The sequence below is a fragment of the Lolium perenne genome, chromosome 2 (genome assembly GCF_019359855.2).
Source record: "Lolium perenne isolate Kyuss_39 chromosome 2, Kyuss_2.0, whole genome shotgun sequence".
NCBI lineage: Eukaryota > Viridiplantae > Streptophyta > Magnoliopsida > Poales > Poaceae > Lolium > Lolium perenne.
In genome coordinates this window covers 169,865,654-169,870,852 of record NC_067245.2, presented here as the reverse complement: position 1 = coordinate 169,870,852, position 5,199 = coordinate 169,865,654, and the positions used below count along the sequence as shown (strand labels likewise).

Sequence of the window (5,199 nt, the reverse complement as noted above, 5' to 3'; positions counted from 1 at the left end):
TAGTTTTCTCTCTCAAAAATCCTATTGATTTTCCTTCTCTAGTTTTGATCACAAAACTACTTCTAGTTTTACTAAAACTTTTCAAGATATTTCTTCAAGGAAAACAAGGAACTGAAATGGGTTTTGTTTTCTCATCCCATTTCTACCTAGTACTGATTTCTAAAACAATTATTTTCTATCTTGCCTTCTTTTTAACAAAAGGCTTGTTTATGGTACCTATACCATTTCTTGTTTGCTTTAAATTTGAGAAAACTCTACTTCACTTGAGAAAGTAAGTAGAACATTTTGAACTCCTATGTTCCAACTAGTTCTCTCAACATTTTCAAATTCCATTCCACTTGAGTTCATTCCCAATTGTCCCTAGACAATTGAGGTGTTTCAAATACTTTATATTCTCTTCCATCGTCACCTTGATCTCATAAATTGATGAGTTACGTCAATATACTCATCCTTGTGAGTATATGGATACTTCACTCACCTTCTCTCTTAACCTTGCTCTATCACTGACTAAACCACCATCACCATCCCATCTACCTTGGCATGCTCATGCATTGTTGCATGTGGCCAACCCCAATCCTTCAATTTTGAATTCTAATAAAAACTTTTATTCATCAACTATACCTTGGGAACCATCTTCATCATAAGTTGGTCTCAACCAAAGTGGTGGAGATTATTCTCATGGCACATGTCACCTTCATACTCCTTTTTTATCTATATGTATCTACTCCTATTTTTATCATTATCAAAGCCACTCATTGACATTATCTTCTCAACATCATGCCTTGAACTACTAACATGAATGTTGTGCATCTCTCTCACATTTCTCTCTTGCTCGTGACAAGAAAGGAGCCGGCCATGACTTGAAATTCGGCCAGCCCCTCCTCTTCATTTCCTTCTCTTGCAAGCCTTGCCTCCCAACTACCCCAACAAATAAATGGGCAGCCACCCACCTTAGCCAATCAAAATGGAGGCAGCCACCATCCTCCCTCTATATAAGAGCTTGGCCGGCCACCTCCACTCCCCTTGGCTCATTTCTTTCACACTCCACTCCCTCATACCTTCCTCCCCCTTCCTCCCGACGAGCTGCTGCTCCTCCTTAGCTCCATGGCCGGCCATGGCCATGGAAAGCCACCAAGATGAAGCTCCCCTCCTTCCTCAAGCTTCCCCTCACCATGAGAGCATCCCTCCCACTCTCTTCTCCCCTAATCTTTGATGAGTCCATCTCACTTTCTCCTTTCTCCTCTCACTAGATTGGATCTTGATGTAGGTGCATGTTGGTTCAAGCATGGAGAAGGTTGAGCTATCCTCAGATCTGAAGTTCTTGAGCAAAGTTCGTCCAAAACCTTGCAGTAATTTCTGTACCTTGCTGTTTCAGATTCTGGTACGATTTTGTAAAATCCTTCAAATCTCGTGTGCAGATCCAAATCGAGTGATTCAAAGTTCCGCAGATAGGTACTAAAAAGATCTACAACTTGGCGTTGGTCTCATCCTCAAATTCGTTACGGATTTTGCATGGTAAATAAAGTTCTGCAAGCATACAGAATCACTGTTTGTTAGATTTCTCCCGTTTTACAAAACCTTTTTGAGCAAACTCAACTGTGGGTGAAAGCCCTCTTCAGTTCCTTCATTTTGGCGTTGGTTTCACTTCGATTGACCTCCTAAAACTGAAATGGTTCACAGATCAAGATCTGGTCAGATCTGACTTTGTCGAATTAAACCAGGAGCTTGGAAACGAATTTTTGAATGAAACCAACTGGGTAAGAACCAGCTTTTCAATACCTTTCAGATGCAACTGATCTCACATTTTTGTGATTTGTGTATGATTTTTGATGAATTAAACTTGTTCTGTGTGTTTTGCAGACATGGCTGTTAGCTTTTAAATCACCAAAAATCCATTTTTGAACCTAATTGAGTGATTCCAATTCTGTAGGATTACTGAATGTTTTATTAATCATCTCAAACAAGTTTCAAACCTTTATCTGTTCTGCAACTCCATAGTTAGAGCAAATGGTGAAAACATGCAGTAACCTTGTCAATCCATTTGTGAGAGTTTCAGAAACAATTTGAACCCAAATCCAATTGTGTATGCATCTATGTTAAATTACCTTTCAAATGCCAGTGGCCTAATATTTTTAGGATTTTTCTACGATTTATGGCTTACAGATCTTGTTTTCTGTACAGTCAGATTCAAAGTAATTCCTAAAATTGTAGGTTTTATATTTTGGGGTGATTCCAATTGGGTTAGTCTTGTATTTGTACTGGCCATCTAGGAAAAATATTATTAGTCTCTGTTCATGCATATTTGTTACTGTTAGTAAGGTATATGTGTGACATGCATTGTTGGACCGAAACTTGTTGGTTTATTTAAAACCCTTGACCAACTCTTTTTATTAGAATTGGGAAACCTTTGATTTATGCTTGCAAAACAAAACCTTTGAAACTTAACCAAGTTCTATTGTTTTGCTTAAGTTTTCAATTGATGTGGAATATGGTTTGCCTCCTATGTTGGATGTTGTGTTATGTGAGCAAACTAAGTTAGGAAAATTGTTTTCTACTTTTCCAAAAATGTTTGAAAATGTTTTGTGAATGTTTGGGATGCCAAACTAATGCACTTGTCCTCTTTATGATGTTATATACTAGGGGATAATTGGTTTATACCATGGTGATAACCGAGAGAGACAATTGCTAAGTTGTGATGCACTCGTTTCTCTATTAGGTAAATAAATTGGGTTCTCTTTTAGTTGATTTGTAGTATCTATAAGTCCTCAATACGTTAGCTTTAGTAGAGTGGTTAGTTTTTGATTGATGATGGTTGTATGTTTGTTTTGTTGGCACGATGTGATTGATTGTGTTCCTTTTATGTTTTCCGGCGATAGATGCGAACAATTCCAGAGAAGAAGAAGAAGTGGAATCGGACAAGGATTTTATTTATGTGGTTGGGATTCTTATATTGATGGAGTTGAAGAAGTCCAGGGACAAATAAGCCAAGGCAAGCCATCTTTTGATCTCTGACTTGGTGTCTAGTTGGATGTCATTGTTGATGTCCAAAACACCTTAATTCTATGTGTGTTCTTCTCTCTATTGATGTCATCTATGTGTGATTGCAAGTGGGGTACTCCTTAGTGGTGATACTCCACTATTGTCCTTGTGTTATGGATGCATGGTATCTTGGCCGTGCTATTCCAATTGGTTATCTTGTATGCTCAACTTGAGCATGTTCCATCTCAAGATAGTAACTTACACCACATGAGCATGTTCCATCTCAAGATAGTAACTTACACCACACTCACCACTTTTGTAGTATAGAGGTATCAATGTCATGATCTTGGTGTATTCTCAACTTGAGAGAAGTATGCCGTGTACCATATTGGAGAATATGTTGGATAGTGACACTCCACTATCTAATTTGTGTAGTTAGCACCACAAATCTGAAAGTATATTCCTCCTTGTGTTGTCATAATACATGCTTACCTTAAGCAAGTATGATCCACTTCACTACCCCTTTATACCTCATCTATGGCATGATGACTCTCATCTCGGCCATAGTGCTATACTAGTTCAACTCATGAAACTTTAGGTTGGGAACCCCTCAAGGTTTACCTTGTTGTAAAAGTTTTGAGAAAACCTTGGGTGAGTCGACCTTACCCAAGTGTATGGTTTATGAAAGGAAATGATCTTGACAAAGATGGTTGGAAAGAGGAAAGTGTGTGTGTGACTTGGGTTTTTGAGAAAAACGACACACGATTCTTTGTGTTCGCCCGGAACAACTAAATCGCGCAACCACATTACCCCAACATGGGCACGGGGCTTAGCTCGTAGTTTGTTCTTCTTAACATGGGACACCGCACAACTATATAAGGGTAAGGTTACCCCTGAATCCGGATTGTTGTTGGTGGAGACAATAGTATAACGGGAGGCCTTCGGGGCTGACCCGTCCGGAAGACACTATGGGTCTCCTGGCTTGGCGGTGGAGCCACGCTCAAAGTAAGGTGAGCTGCCACGGTGCCGGGGAGGTACATACTCCATAGGGTAGGATCCCGTGCTAAGACGAATAGGCGAAAGGCTATGTCCGAGTTTTTGTCATGGCATAGTTGATATGCAGGGATGATGCCCACATGATAAACTCGCGGATCTTGTGGGGAAAGTGTGCAAACTCTGCAGAGTCAAATCTATTCGAATAGCCGCGTCCGCGGTCATGGACGGTTGGGATGGCCGTTACCGAGCTGTGTCGAGTTTTGGTTTTGAAAATGATTTCCAAAGGAAATGTGTGTGTTGGATGTACCGGAAGGGTACGGAAAGGCTGGTGCCGACCATATGGAGATGGTCGAGGAAAAAGAAACAAAAATTGGGTGACCCTTCCTAGTGTTTCATGTAGAGAGACTCTTCTTCGATTAAGATATATGGATGTCGTTGTCTATCTTTGAAGTATCTTCTTTAACAAAGATATAGAGATGACATAGGATCTTCTTAGTGTCCCCTTCAACTGTGATGTTGGGATGCTACATCCACAAGAGAAACTGATTCTCTTTCACATGCTATATCCACAAGAGAAACTATTCTTCCTCTCTTGTCTCTTTTAGCTAGCTCTGTTAGCATCTTTCTTGATGGTTTGCGAGTACAATTCCAAATGTACTCACGGCTTTGTCCCTGGCTATTTACTTGGCCAGACTTGGAGGAACACTACGGATGAAGAAGGAGTTGGCGACGTCTATGCGAGCTAGGAACGTCTTCCCAGTCAGTTGCCTGTAGGGTTATGGCAGATGACTTGGGTACTGCGCTGCTGAAGTGATGACGCTACTCTGATGTTTAGTTAGGCCCTTTGTGGCCATTATGTAAAGATTGGTCATGTGACCTTATTGTAATTTTCTTATTCCGCTTTGTAATGGATGGTGTAATTTGATATCAGTTCGGTTATGTGTTCACGGCGCACTGATCATGGGATCGTGAACTGTATACATAACAGGGAATTTCGGACAGCTAGTCCGGGGTCCCCACAATCATGCAGTCCGTTCAGGAATCTCTCCTGCCTCTTCTCGGTGGTGTCGGTCTCGTCGGGGGCGTACCTTGACAGGGTAAGGAACCTGTCACGATATTCTACCACCGTCATCCGTCCTTGCTTGAGTTCGCGGAACTCATCCCTCATCTTCTTGATAAGACCCGGGGGCACATGGTACTTGCTAAACTTGAGTTTGAAATCTG

General features: G+C 40.9%; 1 long non-coding RNA gene across 1 annotated transcript; it reads left to right on the top strand.

Annotated features, from left to right (window-relative positions):
• The first annotated feature begins 1,246 nt into the window (after nucleotides 1-1,246).
• Nucleotides 1,247-2,716, top strand: LOC127330272 (uncharacterized). The gene is made up of 4 exons (XR_007869219.2): nucleotides 1,247-1,330; nucleotides 1,419-1,515; nucleotides 1,681-1,757; nucleotides 2,641-2,716. It is a non-coding gene; the product is annotated as an uncharacterized lncRNA (long non-coding RNA).
• The last annotated feature ends 2,483 nt before the right edge of the window (nucleotides 2,717-5,199 follow it).